A 26,844-nucleotide genomic window follows, 5' to 3' on the forward strand; every position below is an offset into this window, starting at 1 on the left:
GTGATAGATGTGTTAACTCACCTTATTGTGGTAATTGTTTAGTAATACACACACGTATCAAACCATCATGGTATACACCTTAAACTTACACAATGTTATATGTCAATTATATCTCACAAAAGCTAGGAAAAAACAGATTGTGCAGCCAATTAATTCAGAGGAATTCTCTAAACAGCTTTGTGTTAGAAACACATGAATAAAAGATGTGATTCCATCCCTAAAGTATCCAGTTTAATTGAAGTTGTACTTTTGTCACTATTTTACCGGTTTAACATTCATTTCCTGAATATTTAGAGTATTCCAGGTATTATGATAAACTATTGGAAAAGAGGAATAAAAATAAATGCCCTGCAATCACAGGAATGTCATCATGGGAGCAATATAGTAAAATGTTCAATAAAGTATGGTAAGTGCTAAGATGGCATAGGGCCCACTTCTCAGTCTTCACTTAGCCTTCCCATAATTCCCACGAGCAGAATATAGGAATTTAATTTATTTAATTATGGTGATAAATATAGACAAATAACCTAATATAAAACTGGCCAAAACACATAAGTAGGAAATTACAACAGACCAAGCTATAACAGAGAGCAAACATATGAAAGGATGGCGAAGCTTACTATTAGGGAACTGCCAACCACATCAGTAATAAGATAACAATTTTCTTCCATCAGGTTGGTGAAAATCAAAAAGAGGAAACCTAATCAATGTTTGCTAGGGTGCCAGGAACACACACTCATTGCTGGAGGGAATCCAACAGGCCATGAGTTTATGAAAACTCATCAAAAAATATCTACTAAAAGATACACACATATACAGTTGACCTTTGAACAATGAAGAAGTTAAATATTCACATATAATTTTTGACTCTCTCCGAAATAACTTTTAATAGCCTACTATTAACCTACAAGCCAATAACATAGTCAGTTAACAAATATTTTGTATGTTTTATATATTGTATAATGTACTTTTACAGTAAAATAGACCAGAGAAAGGAAAATGTTAAGAAAATCATAAGGAGAAGAAAATACATTTGTCATCCTATATTTATTGAAATAAAATTTGTGTACGAGTGGACCCACATACTTCAAATCTGTGTTGTTTAAGGGTCAACTGTATTTTAATAAAATAACAACTAACTAAAAAAATAAGGCAAATTAAAAAGGACAAGAGTAAAAACCCTTCCAGGAGTATCTAAATGTTCACCATTGGGGAAACATAATGTGGCTTTAATCCTTACTATTAAATATTACACATTTAACAGCACGGGTTAGATCTTTGCATTTGGCTGGAGGCTATTCATAATGTTTGTTTCATGAAAAGACACTTTGTTTTGCGAGGCAATGCTTATATTGTGATAGTGTTTGTTTTGTTTTGTTTTGTTTTGTTTTGTTTTGTTTTGTTTTAAAAACATAGCATAAAACTCAGTGTGTATGATATTTAGGTATATATGTTTTCGTCATTGTGAATACGGAAGAAGCTACTCTTGACCTCAGAAACCTGGGGCATGAGGAAGAGAGTTAATACAAGGAATTCGATTTTAATTTTTCCCCTTACATAGCTTCTTATATTTCTACTAGTTGAAGTGAACACACATCCATTTTGTTTTCCAAATATTAATTATCATAAAATATAGAGATATTCTGGAAAATAATGAGATGAATGCACTTGAAATGTCTTTTTGGTTATTAGTTGTTTGTAGGTTGTAGACCTGTAGCTTTTCCTCATGCATTTGTACAAGTAAAACTGATAATATTACTTACTCTTGAAATTAAGATATTTTAAGCCATAGGCACCTAATGGCTTATTCAGTTAAGCCTGGATCTCAGCTCAGATCATGCACGACCTAACAGTTTGTGGTATTGAGCCCCCGCGATGGGTTCTGTGATGACAGTGCAGAGCTTGCTTCATATTCTCTTTCTCCCACTCTCTTTGCCCCTCCCCCACTCACACTCTCTTTCTTTCTCTCTCATAATAAATAAATATACTTAAAAAAAAAGATATTTTAAGCCAAAATAGAATTGTTAGTTTTCTTTTTCCCTTAATTTGTGAATTAATTTGCTATCTTTTATCTCTCCTACTAGTTGGTAGATTGGAGTAGGTAGTATTTTCTTATTTTACAAATGACTTACCCTGGTCCATATGCCAAATATAAGAAACACCATTGATCGATGTTCAGAAGGGAGCCCTGACATGCTTACCTAAATCAACATGCAACTGTGAGAAAGCAGCTCCAGCCCCTTTGAGAAGATATTCTTTGAAGAAACCCAAGTGCTGCTAACTTAGCTCTGAATCATGTCAACCCATGGCATGCGACACTACGGATAATACGGCTAGGATGAGGCTTCACAGCAGTGACTGGTCCAGATGTTTGAATTCTGATTATGTTTGAGATGGAAACATTCAAAAATATGTGCTTTAATTATAGACATGGAAATAATTATTTCTCTGCCTCATCCATCACCCTGCCAAGGCTAAGATTTTTGTAACGACTGCTTTGTCCAAAGCATTCGTAAACAGACAGTTCCACAATTTCGCTAGAACTGTTTTCAAATTACTACTTGTATATAATTTGCTTCAAGAAATATGTAAATCAACATTCCCGTACATACATTAATGTAGTCACCAATTAGGGCTCTACTGGTTGGTCCACATGAAATACTTTCAGACAACTAGGCAGGATATTTTTCAAGTATAAATAACACAAAATATACACTAAACACTGACTTTCAAAATACGTCTAAAGGACTTTGAATGTTACGGCTAATTCTAGTTTTCTAATATAAAGAGATACAAGTCATTATCACTTTTGTACTGTTTTTCATTTACACGTTCTTGTAACTACCGCATTTTGTGGATCATAAAGTCACTAATGTTACCTTCTGTGATAAAGTTTGCTGAGGAGAAATTAGGAATAGATTTGGTTGATTCTAATTTATGTGTTTTCTGCCTCCTACATATTTTTACATTATAATGCCTTCAATTAAGTAAACTATTGAGCATTGCTTTCATTTTCAGAATAGCAGGTCTTCTCATAAATGTTTGAAATTTTATCTACTCGGTGATTAAACTAGACCCAGGGTTTTCAATAAGAAATAGTTGCATGTTGTAGTGATGGATTTTTTTTAATAAGGCATCAGTATATCACAATCTGACTAAATTATCTAAAATAAATTCATGAAATTAGCCATAATTTATTGCAGCAATTTTTAAATCATATCTTAAGCCATGTATCATACCAAGCATATTTTCCTTTCCCATTTTACCTTCCAAATAAGCGCTGACAATTAGGCAGCATTTAACATTTATCATGCTTATCTTCACAGCTGCAGTGGCACGAAAGGTGACTAAGAATGGCAAGAAGAGTTTTTTGCAATGAGTTTAAAATAAAGGGAAATAACGATTGATTTTCCTTTGCTCGTTGAGTGGTTAGAGGTAGATAAGCGGATTTGTAGTGAGGTCATCAGTCACAATTGGATAGTAATTTGAAAATGGATTAGCTTAGAAGTAGCAATTTCTGCTCCATGGGTTTTAGTGAAAAAGTCTGCCTAATTCTGTAAGAGACCTCATAAACTGGCAGAGATCAATGCCTACCTAATGTGCCATTATGCACTGGGCACACTTCAGTGATTACAGCACAGCTGTGGCTGGATTCTGCCTGATATTTCTTTAGCACTCACACCACAGGTGCTCCACACGATTATTTTGCCCAAAGGACTAAACTCTTTAGGGAATTAGAATGGACGAGAGGCTTTTCTGTCTAAGAAGCTTTGCACTTTTCAAAGGAAGGAATGACCAGTGTCACAAGTCACTAATACCAGCCCAGTAACAAATAAAGACTAAACAACTTAAGAGAAGGAAACGATCCTCTATTATATGTCTGGATGGCACATTCTTACGTTTAAAATTTTATAGCATAAGACTACCTGCCTTCGTAGTTTGAAAGGACATGGTTATACAAATTCTATGTTGGACATGTTCGATGTTTTAAAGATTAAGTATTTCACCTTAAAATATAAGAGCTAGCGTTAACTATTTGTTTAAGTCTTTTAGCTTTTGTCATAGGCCATGCAAATTAGTTGGCAAAGAAGAATGAAAAGAAATTCAGTCAAATGAATTTACAACAGAATTTGAATTTTAGGGACTCTGCCAATAATCCTTAGATTCTTATCCTCCCTGGATTTCTTCACTGGTTGTTTGCAAATATTATGTATAGGAACAATAAGTATATTATTAAGGGAAGGTAAAATAATTCGAATTGCAAATCTGCATAGTATAAACAAATAAATAACATTTTATACTTTAAACAAATAATATTTAATATGTAAATAATTTTATTTATCTGAAAATATTTATTGTGTGTTTTCTTTAAATACACGGTATGTAATGGGGTGGTAGGAACAATACTCCAGGGTAATGCAACACAAGGAAAGGAATTTATCAAGAATAATTTATGATTAATTCTTTGGCACTAGTCTGAACAGTACCTGGTATCTGGTCTAAAACCTTTGAAGTCTTTTGTTTTTATCTAAGACAGATGATGTGTTTATAGTTAATAACAAATTTATCAGCAGCATTGCATTTCAGTCAGCTGCCTGATCTATTCTGGAGAAAAAGAATACAATAAAATGATTAGAAAAACAAACTGTTTAAGATTTTAGGGGCAAAGTAAGGGGCTTCTTTTTCTAAATTATTCCTCAATTTGCTCATGCAATATCCTTTCAAGAAAGGACATTTTACCTCAACTACAGTTGAGTGTTAATCTCCAAATGAAATATTACTAGTGGAGGAAGCCTATTACCTTGAAGAAGTTTAGTTCATGTATAAGTTCCATTTAATACTTGCAGAGAATTATGTTCAGTCTTCATATGAATAATTACGTTTTTAAAAAGGACTTAATTCAGAAGAGAACTGTTTCCATGGTGAGGGGACTTGTCATGCCTTTTGGAAAAAAAAAAGTCACTGAGAGAATTGGGAAAAAGAGGCAATTCGAGGCTATCACATAAAGGAAGACTAAGTTGGCTGAGTGAATCCACCAGAGAGTAATCAGAATGCTCTATGTTCCTTAGAAACAATCTAAAGAAAGATAAAGAATAACTTTTTAGCTTATAGAAACCTCCAACAATAGAGTGAGGTCTCTTGAAGTAATTACAAAGGATAACTCTTCTCTGAGGTTACTTGAGCTTGTATATTTATATTATTTTATTATTCTATATACATATTAATATATACTATTATGTATTAATTTATAATGCATTACATATACATTTGACATATACACTCTAGTGTATATCAAAATACAAATTTTGACAGTAAATTTTAAAAATGATAAAGATGGAAGCATCTGTTGCCTGAAGTATAGGAAACTAAAACTTTACACTGTGTTTTTGTATGGAGGAAGTGATGATTCTCAAAGAAAGATACTGGAATATGGAAGGGAAGTTTTTCTTCCATTCCAATTTTTCTAAACCCCACATTGATCATCATTATCATTTCCGTGTATTGTCATGAGTTAATAAAATTAATCAAAATAATCAAGTTCAATCCTCACCGTCACCGTCTTATAAGAACTCTCCATGCATAACAAACCGAAAGGCACAAGCTGACTGTAGGTATTATGGCAAATCTGTTCCAAAAGAAGAACATCTGAAGTACTCGGTCTAGGAGTTTACACAATGTCACATTGGACAGAATACTGAAGGTGCAAGTTTTTCTAAACTTGCTTCCACTTAATATGCATAACCATAAATCTGAAAAACAAATTGTGTTGGGCCTGCTTTTAAAGGTATATGGATGCATAAATGAGGACTAAAATAAACAAACTGAAGAAATTGTAAAAATTAAGTAAGGTTAAGATTTGCATTATTTGACAAAAGCTTCTGTTGGAAAGGTAACTGGGATGACAGTTTCTCATAATCTTCTAATCAGAAAGCCTTCTCAAAAATAGGCTGTTTTGAAATTATCGAAAAATGAAAAAGAAAAAATTCACATTTGAATCAAATGGACTGTTCCTAAAAAAATGACCTCAGTAATACAGACATGCCAGGTCCAAGGACCCAGAGGGGGGTCCCACAGCACCAGCCAAGAAATTTGAAGCAGGGCAGAAATCAAAAGCTAGCCAGAGAACGTGAAAGCAAAGTTTATTGAATAGCATGAGTGACAGAGTGTAGCAGATGGAGTTTCTGGGAGACTCACAAAGGAAAGGAAAATGAGTCTCACCATCTCTTGGGATTCAGGGTTTATATTGGAAAAGGGTCCAGTATACATCTTCCTTCAGGAATCCAGGGTAGGGTCCAATCAAAGGTGAGTGGTAGGTGAGTAGTAGATGTTATTTATTTTTTTTAGTTTTTTTAAATGTTTATTTATTTTGAGACAGAGACAGAGCATGAACGGGGGAGGGACAGAGAAAGAGAGGGAGAAACAGAATCCGAAGCAGGCTCCAGGCTCCGAGCTGTCAGCACAGAGCCCAACACGGGACTCGAACTCGTGGACGGTGAGATCATGACCTGAGCCGAAGTTGGACGCCCAACCGACTGAGCCACCCAGGCGCCCCAGTAGATGTTATCTTATAAGCCATGGAAGGTAGGGGTATTGATGCCCAAATCAGCAGGGGTTTGTTTGAAACCAATATCCTAGAACATATTTGGAATCTGGCTCTTCTTAAATGTTGTCAGGGGTTTGGGGTCCTAGGACAAAACGCAGAGAATGATGAACTTTGAACTTCCATGCTTCCACTTTGTGGTGGAAACATAACTTTTTTGGTTTTTACTCAGATGCAAGGTAAAATATAGAACACAGGTAAGTAAAGCCTAGCAGAAAAACAGCAGAAATGAAGCCCATCTAAAATGACATCACACAGCTTCCCTATGTCGTTAATAACAACAACATATAGAGTAGGTGATGGATTTTCAGAAACCAGATAGGCTGGGAAAAAGCAGTGAAGGACATTAAGAACTCAGGCCTGATGGAAGAGGAGCACTTTTGGAGTGATCTCTTTGGTAGAATGAATTTTAGAATGATAAGAGAATAGTTAAGGAAAAGAGATATAATGGTATATTGGGAAACCAAAATAGATGATTTTTTAAGCTTTAAGGACATTATGATTCTAGGGCTCTAGATGATTTGGAATGAAATATTAAGAGACCATGGCAAGTGTAGTTATGTATACTGAAGTCAAGTAGTAAACACTTTACTGAGTTTTTCTTTTCACTGAAAGATTAAAAAATAATGAATCGTGAGAACTGAGATGGAGTAGCACCTAGGATGGTACCTGGTATGTAATCAAGGCCACTCATTTTTTAAGCTGAATTATCCCATTAATTGCAGTATGTACTGAGTTAAGCACTTAAGGAACTTCTTTGCTCTGTGAATGACTGTGTTATAGAAAATAAATATATTTTCTAAAAACCTTATATATATACATACAAAATGTCATATATTTGTTTAGACATTGGATATATATTACTGATTGTATGAATGGCATCATATACTAATATCCTTGGAAATACATTATTAGTGCATTCTGAAATGGTGCAAATGTAGTTCCTTGCATTTAAAAAGTTGTATACTGGGGCTCCTGGGTAGCTCAGTCGGTTAAGCAGCTGATTTCAGCTCAGGTCATGATCTCATGGTTCATGGGTTCAAGCGTTCATAGGGCTCTGGGCTGACAACTCAGAGCCTGGAGCCTGCTTTGGATTCTGTGTCTCCCTCTCTCTGTGCCCCTGCCACTTGCACTCTTTCTCTCAAAAACAAGCATTAAAAACAATAATAAAATAAAATTTAAAAAGTTGTATACAAAACAGGATCCTAAGACAGTGGAGCACAGCATTAAAGAATGTGGGTTCTGGGGCAGGGGAGGGTGGAAGAGGATTTCAAAAGTTGCCTCTCTCTGAATTCTGGCAATTTCCTTGAATTCTGCCTTTTATTTTGATAAAATTGCTCAAATTCTCTAAGGACTATTTCTATACAATGGGAAGAAACAATAGTTCCTGTATCACAGAGCTATTCTAAAGATAAATGAAATAAATTATTAAGTTTTTTTTTCGAGAAATGTTAGTTATCGTTATCTAATATTAAGGATCCTATCAAACTAACAGTGGTGAATTGGAGTGCTTTGAATACTGTTGTCTTTTTTTCTTTCCTAGGAACTCATACTTGTTATTTATTGTTTAATCAGGGTCTATTATTTTAGATAAAACTCAGCAATTCTTGAATACTTTTTTTAAACAGAAGGTATTGTATATCAAGATGGAATGTTAAGCCTGCTCCATTCTTTATCTGCACCACTTTCTATCTGTTTTACATTCCTTCTCTGTCTGGCACTGAATTCAATGAGGCTTCAAGATGTGAATGAAAGAGTTGTTTGGGATGCACGTCAAACCAAAGCCACCCCTGCTACATTGACGCGCCTCATATTTATTTCCTCCTTCCTCCCTTCGGGTAAAAAATCCACCATTCTGCATCTTTTTAGCTGAGGTGGGTGGGGGGGAGGAAGTGAATTAAATGTTTTTAACAAAATTTAACATTCCAAAACTTCAACAGCATTCAAATCATTATAATGTATGCATATTTATTGAGGGCTATGCTTTTGCTAATGTGAACAGCTATCTTTTCTCTCTTCCAAGAAGTTGTCTGTTCCCAAAGAAAACATTCTTTTGTATGCAACTTCTTTTGTGAGGACCATATTGTCAGTTAAAAGAAAAATAATAATAATAATAATAATAATAATAATAATAATAATAAGATATTCAATAAAATCATGAGAAAAAATATTTTTATGCTAACATTTCTATTAGTGGTTTATTTTTGTTGGCATCTCCAGCCTTTACATCTTAATATTTAGTTGAAAAGAAATAGAGTAACTTTCCTGTTAAATGAATTGGGTTTATTACTTCTTTTTGCCATAACTGCATATTTTAGGAATTCAACTGTGGGTGTGAATGTTGGTGTGTGTGTGTATACACATATTTTTTTTTCTCTTAGATACCTTTGTTATACTTGTATTGCCCTCAGTTCCTGGAAAAGCCTTTAGTAGAGCATAAAGTCAGAATTATTGATGCCTTTTCTTTAAGGTCTTCCCATAGTTTTTCACACCTGCTATTTTGTCTTTGCTCTCTAAACAGTAAAGGAAGTTTGATTTTCTTCTCTGAAACCACCTGGGAACTGTAGATGAACAGTATAAATAAAATGGGAAAAACATTTTGGAACACCACAACCACAGCACACATAATGAAGTTTTGGTTACGTTTTCAAAACTAAAAAGAGTACAAGAGAATAGCGGAATATGCCCCACCAAGCACACATTGAGACCTGCTGTTTTTCCTGTTCGTGTCACATGGCTTTGATTTTCATCTAATTTCAAGAAAACACAAACATTGGCAAAACTTTACTGGATGTTTGGTGACCCCGCTGTGTTAAATAGGACTTGAATGTGAGTGCCTAAAGAAAACTTTTATATATGTTTGTTTCGCTTTTATTCCCAGAAACTGATTGATAGTTCCATCAATCAGAAAAGAAACACCATCTAGACAATTGGAAAAAGTTTTGATAATGAGATGAAACAATAAGCACATTCTCTTACCTCATGACCTTTGTTATTTATAACTTTGAAAAAGTCATTCCCTTCATAGGACACAATAATTAAAGGGGATTAAACAGCATTCCGTTTGAATTGCTTAATACTCTACAAAATAGGACAATCAAGTTGAAGGCCAAGAGTGTTTTTAAGTTTTGATGAGTGTGAGGAAATGAAGCATTTTACCATCATAGGGATGACCATCTACCTAGCCTTGTTTGCTCTCACCCCAAAATTTTGTCAAGTCCAATGATCTTAATTGCTGATATTGTCAACTAGGATACATTTAGGGCTGTTTCTGATTTTTTTGTCTGTGTTTCAGTATTTAAAAGCCTACTTTTCAGATTGTTCCTGAATCCTAATACTTGGGAAAAAAGGAAAATGGGGTACTTAGGGAATGGTAAGAGAAGTCAGTCTTTAGCAATCAGGAGAATCAGGTTACATATGTGTTTAGTGCGTGGTCCCTTTGCTGTTCCTACTAACCAGTCAGGAGTTAAAGCAAACACTCAAAGACAGATACACATAGCATTTACTTTACAAGAGAAGATAGGTGCTGAAATTTCACTTCAATTTAGACTTTACTATAAATCAACTATCTGATTTCTTTATATAATGTAACTATTTGAGTTTTAAAAAGGAAAATGATGCTCATTTTCAGAAGTGATGTGAATCATTGCAGTTTCACAAACATATTTTGTATGTACTTTAGCATGAATTTTCTCTCCAAAACTGTAATAGCACTAGTTTTCTGCCACATACGATCAGTTGACGAATTTTCTACATTCTTTAAAATATTATCTTTTGCCTGTAATTATATTTTTATTGATATCACCTTTCTTTGGGCCCTCTTTATCTTTTGCTTAGTAAATTGGAGCACTAGAAAGAAATTAAGAATTATTTTTGAGAATTTCCTGGAATTTTAACCCTGGAAAGATGATATATGATTTTAAAAGTTAATAGTTACAACAGAAAAATTAATGAGAAAGATGAGTGTAGTACTGACCAGATTCAACCTCATACTCATTTGAAATGCCAACATACAGTTTAACACATGCAGGTATCTATGTTTGCATGTATTATGTCAAAGGTCAGCATGTGTTCATTGTCATACTGATTCTAGAATGGTATTGTCTTGGATATTCTGAGTATAAATATTTCAGTGTTCAAGTAGGTTTGGAATCCAAACTACCCAATACAATCCATGACCTGTACAGTCTCAAATACATACAAACTCATGCGCATGTGCACACACACATAATTTTTGAAGGTTAACAATCCATATTAAACTTTTGCATAATTTATATAATTTTACTCTTTGGTTTACATAATGTTATTCACTTTTTTCCAAAATTTATTTGATTATAATACTTTATTTTTCAAGAGAGGGAACACGAACTGCTACTATATAAAAGACAAATATTTTTTCCTTTAGGAAACCCTCGGTCACTGTTATCTCATGAGTAAAGAAGACAGCACAAAATGATGAGAGAAGAGATTTCCAGATTTAAGGAGGGAAGATGACAGAAGATATTTTAGAATTGGAAAGCCTTAATTGTGCTTATTAATACATGGAGAAAAGTCAATAGAGGTAGCATGAGATGTCAAGAAATTATGAGGATGAGAAGAAAGATCATAGAGATGATTATGATAAATAATATCAATGTAATCACTAACATAAAAAAAGAGTTTGCTTAAGAATTTTGGGGAAGTGGGGCGCCTGGGTGGCTCATTCGGTTAAGCGGCCGACTTTGGCTCAGGTCATGATCTCACGGTCCGTGAGTTCGAGCCCCGCGTCAGGCTCTGTGCTGACCGCTCAGAGCCTGGAGCCTGTTTCAGATTCTGTGTCTCCCTCTCTCTGACCCTCCCCTGTTCATGCTCTGTCTCTCCCTGTCTCAAAAATAAATAAAAAACGTTAAAAAAATTAAAAAGAAAAAATTTTGGGGAAGTGAGCTTTTCTTGAAGTTTGAGAAATAATATGGCAATTTTAAGGAGAGTGGAATTGCTTTACTACAGCCACAGAAAGAAGTGCAACAAGGAGTCTTCTGGAAGATGAAGGGTAAATTAGAGGATTGTAAACCAGTTTTGAAGAGTCCAGCAGTGGTTTTAAAATGTGAATTTACTTTGAAGCCAAGTGAAAATGGTGAATTTATTCCAGAAAAAGATTATGAGTAGATATGTATGGGGGTGTTGATACTTGTCACCTTTGGTAATGCAGAGTTGGGGCAGTCAAGAACCCAGATGATTTTGAACGTTATGGAAGAGATCATTTGAAATGGATGGTTAAGCAGCACCTGGGTGGCTCAGTTGGTTAAGTGTCCAACTCTTGATTTCGGCTCAGGTCATGATCTCATGATTCAAGAGATCAAGTCTTGCATTGGGCTCTGTGCTGACAGCACAGAGCCTGCTTGGTATTCTTTCTCTTCCTCTCTCTCTCTGCCCATTCCCTGCTCATTCTCTCTCTCTCTCTCTCTCTCTCTCTCTCTCTCTCTCTCTTCCCCCTCCCTCCCTCAAAATAAAAAAAAAAAAAAAAGAAATGAATAGTCAAGAAATTACACCTTAATAAGTCTCCTGGGGAGCAGCCTAATGGCAACCTCTCTGTTCTTTTACTAATCCATGGAGATACAAAAGAAAATGTCACAATAATATCAAAGAGAACTGTAATAACAACAGTGAACATTTCTTAGTTCTTATTATGTCAGTCAAACATAGTCGTATGTAGTGATTCAGTTTATCTTTGAAAATATTTTATTGTGATCCATAAATTATGCTCATTTTCATCTGAAGAAATTGAGGTCGGAAGTTTTGTAAAGTACTGAAGGTTTTATAGCTAGTCAACTAGACTTGGGATTCAAACCTACTAAATGTGGCAACTAAGTCTGTTCTTTTAAAACCTACATTATATTGTTTAATAATAAAGCTTATGGGAAATTGATAATAATTTCAAGTTGGAACAAATGGATAAAAATGTCTTTTTAATGTGAGAAACCCAGGCTTTTGTTCATGAACTAAATTGTCTTCCCCTGTTTTCTTGGAGCAAGGAATAGGCTGTTCTCATCCAGTCCTACCCAAGAATAGCTCATGTGTGATGCCCAATTAGTTAGTCACACACTAACTCCAGATCTTAACTGACTTCCACACAACTGCCCTGTGACTCTCTGAGAGTAGCAATGCACCATGCTTAGCATTCTCTCCAGACTTCCCCATTTTCTCTATGTGGTCACCCAAGGGCTAGCCTTCCCATTTAGCACCACAGACTTCTATGGATGATCATTATACCCATCTCACCCTTCCAGTCGGAGTCTTATATTAATGGAGAAGTCAGGAAGGAAATAGAATATAGTCCTTGTATAAGAATTGAATTATCCAAGAAACAAAACTTTAAACAATTAGAGACAATGACAGTGGTTAAAAAGTGCTTTTGAGGGGCGCCTGGGTGGCGCAGTCGGTTAAGCGTCCGACTTCAGCCAGGTCACGATCTCGCGGTCCGTGAGTTCGAGCCCCGCGTCGGGCTGTGGGCTGATGGCTCGGAGCCTGGAGCCTGTTTCCGATTCTGTGTCTCCCTCTCTCTCTGCCCCTCCCCCGTTCATGCTCTGTCTCTCTCTGTCCCAAAAATAAATAAACGTTGAAAAAAAAAATTAAAAAAAAAGTGCTTTTGAAACATTTAGGAACATTGACTGGCAAATTTTAAACATAACATGTGTTTCCTTACATTGCAATGAATTTAAGATCAAATTCAACATAATCCACATACAGTAATAAAAGGGATGTCAAGGAGTCATCGGGTTAAAGAAAAGGAGAAAGAAGTATATCAGTTATAGTTGTAAAATGGGAAAAATCTATCTTAAAGATACATTCTCTTATTTGGGGTAAAAAAAAAAACTAAACTCAGTGATAGGCTGCTTGAAAGAGGAAATGCCTAAAACATGATATTATGGAAATTTGTAAATTTTAACAGAAAAATTAGAAGCCAAATTATGGGTGAAACTCTACCTGGTCATTAAAATGAGAAGAAAATGAGTACAATTTTAGTATTTCTGTATAGACATTTTAATGAAAAAGATTAAATAGGACAAGTGTTACTTTTACATTGATACAAATACATAGCTCATAATCTGGACGTACTCTAACTTTATCTCCAATATTCATTGCAGTGATAGAGTGATCTTTTACAATAAGCTTCCTTCCCCCAAGGAGCTTGTACCTGAGCTCAAGACAGTGTGATTTGTGCTGATGGACTATACGCACAATGTTCTCGAATATATGTAGCAAAGAATATCTACATAGATTGGAAGGTCAGACAATACTGACATGATCTTTATTAGGAATAAGCTACATAAATTTAAGGTTACTCATCAGCACAAGAAAGAGAAAAATAGGAGCATTAAGAGTGTTATGCAGCAGGTCAATATCACACATTCACTGTGAGCACACTGGCTTCAAATTCTGATACATTTGACTATGTGCAAAAAATGTTTATTAACATTTACTGTGTCCAAAAAACCCACTTTGCTCTGCTTTGTTTTGCTTTCATCTTTTTTTTAAGTTTATTGTGTGTGTGTGTGTGTGTGTGTGTGTGTGTGTGTGTGTGTGTGTCAGAGAGAGAGAGAGAGAGAGAGAGAGAGAGAAAATCCCAAGCAGGCTGTATGCTCCATGAGGAGCCCATCACAGGGCTTAATCCCAGAACCGTGAGCTCATAACTGAGCCAAAATCAAAACCAAGAGTCAGACACCTAACTGAATGAGCCACCCAGGTGCCCCTGCTTTCCTCTTTTTATTAAAATTAATTTTATTTGAAAACAAATGCAAACTTACCAAAAAATGGCAAAAATACTACAAAGAATAGCCATGTGCCCTTCACCCACTATTCACTTTTGCCAATAGTGCAGGCACTTATCACACCCGAGTCTGTCCAGCATGATCCCTTGCACTCAGTGGTCACATCACTCTTAACTCCTCCAATGCGAGCAGTTCCTCAGTCTTTCCTTTACGTTCACAACCTTGACATTTTTGAAGATGTGCAAGGCATTCATTTTGTAGAATGTCCCTTAATGCAAGATTGTCCACTGTTTCTTCAAGACAATCCCTAAGTTATGTATTTTGGATGGGAATCCACAGGCATGATGTCTCCCTTTTTGCATCTTATCATTTAGTATATGCTATTGACATGTCCCATTATAGGTAAATACTTGATTAGGGTGGTCTCTGCCAGGTTTCTCCACTACAAAGTTACATTTCTTGGGGTGCCTGGGTGGCTCAGTCAGTTAAGCATCCGACTTCAGCTCAGGTCATGATCTCACAGTCTGTGAGTTCAAGCCCTGTGTCAGGCTCTGTGCTGACAGCTCAGAGCCTGGAGCTTGCTTCAGATTCTGTGTCTCCCTCTCTCTCTGCCCCTCCCCTGCTCATGCTCTGTCTCTCTCTGTCTCAAAAATAAATAAAAACTTTAAAAAAATATTTTAAAAAAAGTTACATTTCTTTTGTTCTTTGTGATCAATAGTATTTTGCAGAAAGATACTTTGAGACTAAATGAATATTCTTTTTCTTATCCCACTTTGCTTGTTAATTTTAGAAACCATTGTTATTTCTTGCCTATATTATTACTTTGATAATTGATGACTGTTTCCTAATTTTATTTATACCAATGAATCTATTACTTGACATTCTACTGTACAAAAGATTAGTTATCTTCTCCCAATTCATTTGTTTATATCAGTGTGAACTAATGGATTCAGTTTTATTCAGTGCATTATAATCATTTCTATAATTTTCTGGAATTGGCCAGTGAGAGTTCTTTTAGCTAGATCCTTTATCATTTTGACATGTCCAAATCACTCTTTAAGTATTTTGTTACTTAATGGGACAACACAATGTTCTAGGACTTTCTCTGCTGCAGCCCAGAAATTAGCTTTCTTCAAGGAGCCCTGGTTCCTTTCCCTGTAGAAATCAAGATCTGAGTGACAGGTGTAATTCCTGTTATTGGAGTTTTGCTACTCATAGTCCCTCTATGTGGACAGAAAGAACTAAGAAATAGATATATTCACACACATGCATGCACATACACAGCTTTCGGTCCATACTATAACTAGATTTATGTCTCCATATTACATGACTTCATACTGATAGAGTCAAATATTTTAAGAATTTGGTTTTTTGGGAAAGTTTTAGATTCACAGTGAAACTGAAGGGAAGGTACAGAGATCTCTCATGTACCTCCCATCCCCCACATACATTGAAATCCTCTCCCATTATCAGCATCCCCCACCATAGTGGAACATATGTTACAAAGTTCATAGCTGAGTCACCAAGATCAAACCTTTGGTGTTTTGTCTAAAAAGTAATCGCCATACCCAAGGTCATCTAGGTTTGCTCCTGTGTTATTTTCTAGGGGATTATACATTGCCTTTTACACTTAAGGCTCTGACCTATTTTCAGTTAATTTTTGTAAAGCAGGTAAATTCTGGTCTGAATTCATCTTTGTGCATGTGGAAGTCAGGTTGATCCAGCCCCACTTATTAAAAAGATAATCTTTTCTTCATTGTATTGCTTTGCGTCCTTTGTCAAAAGTCAGTTGACCATATGTAAGGAGGGCTATCTGTTCTATTTCATCCATCTGTTTGTCTATTATTTTACCAATACCACACTGTCTTGATTATTGTAGCTTTTTTTTCAAGTTTATTTTTGTTTAAGAGAGAGAGAGAGAGAGAGAGAGAGAGCGCAAGCTGGGGAGGGGCAGAGAGAGAGAGAGAGAGAGTGATAGAGAGAATCCCAAGCAGGCTCTGTTCTGTCAGCACAGAGCCAAACAAGGACCTTGATCTCATGAACTGTGAGATCATGACCTGAGCCAAAGTCAAGAGTTGAACACTTAACCAACTGAGTCACCCAGGAGCCCCTTGGTTACTATAGTTTTATAGTAAGACTTAAAATCAGGTAGTGTCAGGCCTCCATCTTAGTTATTCTCCTTCAATATTGTGTTAGCTTTTCTGGGTCTTTTGCCTCCCTATATAAACTTTAGAATCAGTTTTATATCTGCAAAATAAATTGCTGGGATTTTGACTGGGATTCCATTGAGTTTGTAGATCCACTGACATCCTGACAATATTGAGTCTACTTCTCCATGAATATAGAATATCTCTTCACTTATTTAGTTCTTCTTTGATTTCATTCATCAGAGTTTTGTAGTTTTTCTCAGATATTGTACGAACTTCATTAGATTTATATCTAAGTATTTCATTTCACTTGGTGCTAAATGATATTGTGTTTAATTTCAAATTCCACTTGTTCGTTGGTATAAAGGAAAAAGATTGACTTTTGTTTCTTAATCTTGTATCCTGCAACTTTACTATAACTTTTTAGTTCCAGGAGTTTTCTTGTTGATTTTTTTGGATTTGCTATATAGATAAAACTTTGAATTTCTCACCACTAAGTATGATGTTCACTGTAATTTTTTTCTACAAATTCTTTATTACATTGAAGAAGTTCCCCACTCTTCCTAATTTACTGAAAGCTTTTGTTTTGTTTTGTTTTTGTCTTTTATCATGAATGGATGTTGGATTTTGACAAAGGCTTATTTTGCATCTATGGACACAACCATGTTGTTTTTCTTCTTTAGCCTGTTTATGTGATGGATTACATTGATTGATTTTTGAATGTTGAATCAGCCTTGCGTACCTGGAGTAATTTTCACTGGATTGTGGTAGGTAATTTATTTTATACCTTGTTGGATTTGATTTGCTATTATTTTGTTGAAGATTTTTGCATCTATGAATATTATTTACTTGTAATTTTTTGTCTAGTTTGGTATTAAGGAAATGCTGGACTCATAAGATGACTTAGGAAGTATTCCTTCTGCTTGTATCCTGTGAAAGAGATTATAGAAAACTGGTATAATTTCTTCCTTAAAAGTTTAATAGAATTCATGATGGAATCCATTTGGGCCTGGTGCTTTCTGTTTTAGAAATTTATTAGTTATTGATTAAATTTCTTTAACATGGCCCTTTCACACAGTACATTTCTTGTGTGATCTTTGGTAAATTATACCTTTTGAGGAACTTTCTCATTTCATCTAGGTTTTAAAATGTGTGGGCATAAAGTTGTTCATGGTATTCCTTTAGTATCTTTTTAATGTCCGTAAGATCTATAGAATAGATTCGATTTTAGTCTATTATTAGTTGTGGCTGTGCAATGACTTTTGGACTGAAATGAGAAAAGGGGAAGGAAAAAAAAGAAATAAAATAATTAAAAAGTTTTGTTTTGCTAATTTCTTTCAAGACTTTATCATCATCTCCAAATATTCATTGACTTTTAACTGTAGAAAGATGTAATTTTTCCAATCCCCTCATTTTACACATGAAATAATTGAGGTAGAAGGCAATGATACTACCTGACAAAGCAGCATGCTTATGTGAATGTAAATCTATACATTTTACCCACAACGTGAAGGCAGTCTAAGGCTTTGCCTACCAAACATTATTTTACATTTAGTTACTAAAAAGGAAATAAAATGACTAAGACTTAACCAGTTAGATTTCATATTTATTGAAGCATTACTACAAACTGGGCACTATTTCATGATTTGAATCTTTCAATCTTTTCAACAAAAACATGCAGTAGTAATTAAAAACCATGTCACTAATGAGAAGATCAGTTTTCAAGAAGATTAAATTAATTGCTGAAAGTCTAATACGATCATCAAGTACGGCTCAAATTTTGCTGAATTGATTTTAAATCTGCTGAGCTTGACAGTACATTGCTACATAAGATATTTATAACAGAAGGAGGGCTAGAGTGAACCATGCCAAATGGCAGTGAATTAAATTAATCATTGATTTTTAAAATTAGATTGGGGTGCCTGGGTGGCTCAGTCGGTTAAGCTTCCGACTTCGGCTCAGGTCATGATCTTCGCAGTTTGTGAGTTCGAGCACCCCCCCCCCACCCCTGTCGGGCTCTGTGCTGACAGCTCAGAGCCTGGAGCCTGCTTCTGATTCTGTGCCTCCTTCTCTCTCTGCGCCTCCCCCACTTGTGGTCTGTCTCTCTCTGTCTATCAAAAATAAATAAATCTAAAAAAAAATTAAATTACATTAGATTGTGGAAGTGACTGATGTTTAAAAATCTTACCATCTTACTTGTGAAATAATGAATCCACTCAAAAATTTGTTTCCTAATTACCTATTGTATACTGGAAATTGTGCTTTCAATGGAAAATAAGATTATTAAATCATACCATCAAACAATTAATAATCTGTATTTGGAAAAACATACAGTTAATACAGTATATATTAAACATAACATTAGGGAATGCTTTATGTGAAATACATGGAAAACACTATAGAAATATAGCTTTAATGAGCCAGCAAGTACTTTCAAAAAATAAAGAGAGAGAGAGAGAGAGAGAGAGTGATGTAAGAGATTAGAGGAATTTTCCTCTTTGAAATAAGAAAAGTTAGAGATAATATGTTCAGTGAAGCCAGGCCATATCTATTATTTTCTCTCATTACTTACTAGTGTTGCCTGGTTCACTGTAGACATCCAATACTGAATAAACAAGTAAATGAAAGAAGAGATTATGAATGAATGCTAAATCACATCATATAGCTGAGACTTTGGGCATGGAATGGGGAGTGGCAAAAGACAAATCTGGAAATATTAATGAAGCATTGAAGGTTTTCACTATTACTTTACATGATCAGGACTTAGTTTTGTGATCTTGAGCTACAGCATCCAATGGAAATATGATGTGAACTACACAAATAATTTAAAATTTTCTAGTATTCATATTAAAAATCATGAATATATGTATACTCTACATTAAAAACCACTGATACATGGGGCGTCTGGGTGGCTCAGTCAGTTGAGCGTCCGACTTCAGCTCAGGTCATGGTCTCTTGGTTCGTGGGTTCGAGCCCCACGTCGGGCTGTTTGAGGACAGCTCAGAGCCTGGAGCCTGCTTCGGATTCTGTGTCTCCCTCTCTTTCTGACCCTCCCCCGTTCATGCTCTGTCACTCTCTTTCTCAAAAATAAATAAACATTAAAAAAAATTTTTAAAAACCCACTGATACACAATTAGGGCCAAAATTGTTATTTCTTATCATCAGTGTTAAAATTATTAATGAACTTGGGCACCTGGGTGGCTCAGTTGGTTAAGCATCTGACTTCAGCTCAGGTCATGATCTCGTGGTTTGTGAGTTCCAGCCCCATGTCGGGCTGTATGCTGACAGGTCAGAGCCTGGAGCCTGCTTGAAATTCTGTGTCTCCCTCTCTCCCTGCCTCTCTCTGACTCACACTCTGTTCTCTCTCTCTCTCTCTTTCTCTCTCAAAAAATAAATAAACATTAAAAACAGTGTTAATTAATTATTTTACATTCTTTTTTATACTGCCTTTGAAATCTGGTATTTATTTTACATTTCAGAATTACATAGTCATTCTCAACTTAGATTAGCTCCATTTCAAATGCTCAATAGTCACATGTGCCTAGTGGATACTGTGTTAAACAGAGTCTAGGTCTAGGGGTCTTGCTACTTAAAGTGTGGTCCTTAGACCAGCAACACTTGGGAAGTTGGTAGAAATATAGAATCCTTGGCCACAGTCCAGATCAACTAAATCAAAATCTGTATTTTCCCAAGAACTTCAGATACTTGTATGCACATGACAGTTGATGAAGCACTGTTCTAGATTACCAGCTTTAATGTAGGTATGTGCATCCCAAGCAGTACAGAAGATACATGCTATTGGAATTCAGAAAGATTGGAACTATTATTCATAGTAGTTTTCTCCTAAAACTACAAAGTAGGGGCACCTGGATGGCTCGGTCAGTTAAGCATCTGACTCATGATTTCAGCTCAGGTCATGATCTCACCGTCATGAGACTGATCACTGCATTGGGCTCTGCACTGACAGTGTGGAGCCTGCTTGGGATTCTTTCTCTTCCTTTCTCTCTCCCTCCCCCACTTGTGCTTGCTCAGGTGTTCCCTCTCCCTCTCTCTCTCTCTCTCTGTCTCTCTGTGTCTCAAAATAAATAAACAAACAAAAAATAACCCTATAAAGTAAATAAAACTTTACATATATGTTAAATTATATTCACACTGGCATTTTTATTTTGTCCAAATGTCAGATTGTCTCATGTTATTAATATCTGGTACTTTGAGGTAAGAATTAAAGTTCCACAAAGGGGAACAAACATACAGTAAATGTCCCTGGTAAGTAGGTTTATGGATTTTATTATTTATTATGTTTCCTAGCAATAATTAAACTAACAAAGTGGAGACTATAAAATATTTTTTTTGCAAATACAAGAACACAAAGCAAAATAAAAAGTAGCAGACATAACCATTTTAATTCTTACAGAAAATCTTCTTTAGTCTCAATTATAAGCAAAAGAAAAATGATGATGATATAGTCAGACTTACTAAACAGTAAGGTGAAACCTGTAAGATCAAAATATCTACTTGAAATATAGATTAATATTCTTATAGTTAATGGTGAATTTAGCCCCTAGTGTATATTGTGCTTTGAGATATTACCTGATAATAGTATAAAGCCTGTATGATTAGTAAGACATTTGAAATATTTTTAATTTAATCTTCTTTGTTAGACATTTCCTCCATTCAGCTTTGCCTTGGGGAGTTCCAATTTGCAACAATTGTCTCAATATAATTATGGATAGCAGCCCCTTTTGTTCTAAAAAGAGACACTGTTTGGAAAAGAAATCATTTGGTCACCCTGTTTATCACGTGAACTTAACATTTGTCTTTTGGGTGTTTTATAGTATATGTAATGTATAAGTACAGTACATGTACATGATTTTAAAATGAATGACCATATATTCTTGTAAAAAAGATTTTTTTTTTGTTATGTTAGAGATTGCACAGTGAAGACCTGACTTGTGAAAAACTGGAATGTTTCCCAGGTTCACTCTTAGCCCCGTGCTTAATTATTCCCGGCAGCCCCTTTCAGGCCAGGAATATGTGTTCCCTCTCAGACTGATGCAAAGTGACAGTCTAAGCAGAACTGTGTATTTTTCTCTCCTCTCTCTCCTCTCTCTGCTCCCTAATTGTGGGAAGAGGGGGAAATAATTGTTAGGAATTTCTGAGGCCTTTCCTGCACAGCACATTGTTTACTGACCGAAGGAAAAGCAGAATCAACGGGAGGAAGCCACTTAACCGAGCTGAGTAAGAGTGTCCTGTAAAGCCTTGAAGGCAAATTTGCCAACTGTAAAGTGGATCATCCACTTCCGTTCACCTGGGAGAAGTTAAAGGTACTCTGGAAATGGAAATACTTAGGTTGTAAGCCGAAAAATTAAAATTAAGGCGAAAAATTGACATTGAAATGGTTAAAAATGGGCCCCCCCTCTAAATTAAGAGATGTTCATAGAATCTCTGAAATCCTTTTTGAGTTCTAAGCGTCTGTATTAAGGAAATAAAACTTATACAGTTGTACTTTTCCATTTCATGTATATATATACTGTTACTTTTTACTTAAATGAAAGAGAACTAGGATTAACAGACTTTGGGGAATGAGTGATGAAATGTGTGTAACCCATAGAATGAGACAGGTAAGGCACTTGGGAGGGGTCAACCGAACCAGCAACTGAATGCCCCTCCTATGTGGAAACCAAAGAAGTGGAAGCTTCTCTGTCACACATGACTCTCCACGGCAGAGAAAAAGGTGTGAGGCAGGACACATTGCCTATCAAATATAGCAGGCATTTGGCAGGGAATGCCATCGAAACTTTAAATTGCAGGTGTGTCTTTTCTACTTAGGGAAGTCCAGTCCTATGCAATTGCTCCCTTAGCACCAGATTTTTGGTATTTTTCACATAATGATGGGGCAAGTTTTCTCAAAGTGTGTTCTTTGGAATACTCATTTTTCCAATATGCTGGGGAGAAAAGATACCACTTTCAAGTAAATGGAAGAAAACCTTCACGCTTTACTACTGTCCTAAAATTCACACTGCACATTCACATACTTAATGGTCTTAGAACTTCTTGCAGTAGCCAAATTGGTTGCTTAACTTTCTTTATTTCATCATTACTGAAGCAGATTAAATTTCAGAAACTTTACTGTGAGTAACATCTGATTAGTATTCCAGGAAACTGGTATACCACAGAAAATATTTGGAAATTACCAGAATGGAGGAATATTGCTGGCATACCACTGTTTTTAGGATGCTGTTGGCCTTGATATGAATACCTAAGTTTAAAGAAAAGATACATATTAGGTAGTATTAGTAAAGCATTTTCTTTAATTTTAGTTGAATTCCAATTTCCCTTGCTCAGTTAATTGAGCCTTCCTCTGTCTAAAATAGCATTGTTGTTTTCATTCCTATATCAATGCATTGGCAAAAGCCTGGTTAACAAAGAACCTGACAAACAATATTGTGATATTCTCAGATATGAAACCTGTGATTTTGCCAAGGCTAGGATGGATACATGGATATAGATACATATCTATCTATCTATCTATCTATCTTTCTCGCTATATATGCATATATATCTACATATATATATGAATTTTAGCCATAGTGAATATTTATGAAATGGATAGACATACCCTCAGAAGTATAGTGTTGAAAACCAACATTGTTGCCATTTGGATGATATAATATACTGTCGGAAAATAACTGCATTTACATCTCAGCTCAGGATTATTATTTATTTCTTATGGTGAAAAAAAAAGCTGAGCTAGAAAAACAGAAAATTCCCTAAAGAATTTCTTGTTGGTGCCTAGGGACCAAATAGTATAAGTTTTCCAGATGCTCAGAGATAATGGTGTAATCTGACCTGCCCGTACTATGGTTAACTTGGTGGAAGTGTGGGAAAATATCTTTCAGCGCTGGACTTTGTAATCTAGTCTCATTTACAATCGATATGAGTGATACAGCTTGAAGAATAAAATAAAGCTAATAAGTAGTATTGGTGAAGGAAAATGATATTTAAAAATGTCCCAAGATGTTATTACCAATACGATTTTATTGTCTTGCCTACTTCCTCAAACCAAGTGATTTTAGCCAAAGTCACTTAACCTATTTGAATTGAATAATAAATATAGTTATTCTATTACTTTTATTTCTCAGCTGACTCTAGTATTAATTACTGATAATGATGGATACAAAGAGCCCATTATATGTGATAATAATAAGTGATTACAAATAGTTGGGTTAACAAACTAGTAAAGTGACAAACATCTAAAAGAATTATGTCTTTAATTGTCTCCCCCCAAAATATTTTGGATTCCATAAAATCAACAACAGGTGCGTGTGAAATTATCATGCCTATGTCTTGTTTCTTTTCATAAGTTCTAATTTTTCTTTGGCTGTTGGTTTTTTGTGTGACCAGTTGAAATGGCCCTATCGACATAAACTATGCTATCACTTTACCAAGATGATTAAATTTTGTTTTGTTTTAGTTATTTTATTCATAAATTCCATCAATTATCCACGCTGTGACAGCCAAGGTGCCGAGAACTCTGGGTTTATCTTTCAACAGGACAGACGTAGTACCTGCCTTAAAGAAGGTTATAAATTGGTGAGAAAGACAATGACAAACAAATAGACTAAGTAATCACATTTAGTAATTAAAGGGAGTACTGAGGTATAACATATTATTACCTCACATCAAGGACAAAGGTTGCACTATGAGAAGCATTATATTATAATCATAATATTTGCATCTTTGGTGGTGTATGTTCCTGAATTTCTGAGGATGATCTTTCTGGCTGGATTTCAGTGTGACATAACCTTTGAAGAGTGTTGACAGTTTTGAGCCCACTCCACCAGGCCCTCCTGTATCTTCCATGATTAAGGTTAAAGGTGAGGGTCATGGTTGTAAAATGAAGGACAGTCAGTGGCTTGTGTAAGTTTGTTTATGATTATGTTGGAAGTATCTGCCCAAGTACCAGAATTACCTGATCATTTGGCAAAATGAGTTTCTAATAATACTCAAAAACCAGATAAACTGCCTTTAGGAGGTGGACGATCTGCTTTTTCCTTTATTCACATTGATGTTTCTTTAGTGAATGTGATCATCCACAAGTTTTAATTCTGACCAGGGTTGAAACTGCTGAACCACTTTTGCTTTGTGGGTCCATTATTTTAGTGGCTTCAAATGGGTGTGCATCTGTGTCTTTGAAATCACTGCACTTCAGAGGAGGTAACTAAAAAGTAAACAGAGAGAGAAAGAGAAAAAGGAGAGAAGAAACCAGAATGAGATTAGGAAGAAAGATGGTATTGTCTACAACGTGTAGTCCGTATGTGTGTCTTACAAAAGATTATGTCTTAATGATTCTTCAGTTTATCCCATTATAGCAAATTGCCTCAGAAGTGTGAGTCATAGAATCAGAGAAATTCGGTCCTACTAATATGACAAAAGCAGCCTATTCACCAAGTGAAGCAGCCTACCTCAGGGATGAAGAGAACTAACCTACCTGAAAGTTCCATTTTGTAGAAATGGGTGTGTTGCTAGAGCTCGTGACACACAATTTCTGTCTATAGGTTGTGCTTATGTTTTAAAAATGTTTAATATTTGTTTATTTTGAGAGAGAGAGAGAGTGCACGCAAGTGGGGGAGGAGCAGAGAGTGAGAGAGAGAGAGAGAGAGAGAGAGAGAGAGAGAATCCCAAGCAAGCTCCATGCTGTCAGTGCAGAGCTTGACTTGGGGCTCCATCCCATGAACCGTGAGATCATGACCTGAGCCAAAATTGAGTTATACACTTAACCAACTGAGCCACCCAGGTGGGACTAAATTGTGCTTCTTTTTAATTATTTTTTTAAAAACTTTAAAATTTGTAGCTGTTTTCCTTTTATTCCTTTCTTCTCAAAAAAAAAAAAAAGCCAAACAAACAAACAAACAAAAACCGCAATCCTAATGTGTCCCTGAGATTTACCAATCAAGAAAGCAAATCAAATCAATAAAAGATGGATGTACATAAGAATAAAAAAATAGGGGCGCCTGGTGGCGCAGTTGGTTAAGCGCCCGACTTCAGCCAGGTCACGATCTCGCGGTCCGTGAGTTCGAGCCCCGCGTCAGGCTCTGGGCTGATGGTTCAGAGCCTGGAGCCTGTTTCCGATTCTGTGTCTCCCTCTCTCTCTGCCCCTCCCCCGTTCATGCTCTGTCTCTCTCTGTCCCAAAAATAAATAAAAAACGTTGAAAAAAAATTTTTTTTAAAATAAAAAAAAAAAGAATAAAAAAATAAAAATTTAAATTTAAAAATTTTAAAAAGGATTGTGACCTGAGCCAATGAATAGCAAACTAGATCCTAAAGAACAGAGCCCTTCAAACTTGCTGGGACTAACTGGGGGGGGGGGGGGGGGGGTGCGGGATTTAGTTCTCAGTTTTGTCATCTTCCCTTAGTTCACTCTCCCCTTGCTTCCACTCTTACAGCAGGTCAAATAAAGGTCTGGATGTGGTATACCCCGCAGAGGGTCTGTAAGGCACACAGCTGTTTGTATTTGGTACACAGGTGTTTCAGTCTTTATTTTCCATCATGCCAAGAGCAGATTTTGAATGGAAAATAATTCACAAAATTTTCTGTACCTGGTTCACAGAATTAAGCCCACCCAGGTTGAAAAGGAAAACAAGGCTCAGTGCCACCTCAACTGTTGTGACCGACCAGACAAGCAGGTAAATCATTTGAGAAAATTTCCAAGCTTAATCCTTTGAAAATTGATCTTACCTCAGGGGATACCAAATCATATTCTCCATCTAAATGTCCCCGCTTTAAGCTATGCTTGGTCAACAAGTTTTGTAGGAGAGAAAAATATTTTTTGCCTTGAACCAATGTGAATTCATCGTAAAGAAAATGCTTTATCCTTATTTTCAGCAGTTAAATGAAGCTTCTTTCAAAAAGTTACTTTCTATTATAAAATAATTACTATAATCTGTTCGTATATTCCGTGGAATATGCACAGAATCGTGCATATTTCTAAAGACACTAACGTCAGTATTTTAGCCAAAAGTAATTTCTGCCACAGAATCAAACGCAATGAAATATCAAACGACCAACTTTTTTGAAAGGAAGTAATATACTACGTGGGTAGTTGCTTATGCAAACTTAAATAATCATAGTAAATAAAAATAATAATATAATGTTTATTTCATTACCTTTATTTTAGGCTAACATGGAACATGTTACTGAGGCAAATGTTTGACTTGCAAGATAGGTGACCCCGATTTTAATCTGTGCTCTGCCATCAATTAGCTGTTTTTTTTTAATATAATTCCCTTAACCTCTCTTGATTTAAATTCAATTATCCTTAAAATTGGAGAGTTTGACTATATTATCT

At 35.6% G+C, this 26,844-nt stretch overlaps 1 protein-coding gene across 2 annotated transcripts in view; it reads left to right on the top strand.

The window, feature by feature from the left end:
* Nucleotides 1–26,844, top strand: part of SEMA3A (semaphorin 3A) — a 468,284-nt gene that overhangs the window by 165,434 nt on the left and 276,006 nt on the right. Inside the window, exon 3 of one of the 2 annotated variants that reach the window (XM_086696802.1) lies at nucleotides 17,180–17,263. The exons of the other annotated variant lie outside the window; for it this stretch is intronic. The gene's annotated coding sequence lies outside the window, so the exon portion shown is untranslated. The remainder of the gene's footprint in view (nucleotides 1–17,179; nucleotides 17,264–26,844) is intronic. 2 annotated transcript variants of the gene reach the window in all.

This window comes from Puma concolor, chromosome A2 (assembly GCF_028749965.1).
Source record: "Puma concolor isolate L17-30 chromosome A2, mPumCon1.1.hap2, whole genome shotgun sequence".
Taxonomy (NCBI): Eukaryota; Metazoa; Chordata; class Mammalia; order Carnivora; family Felidae; genus Puma; species Puma concolor.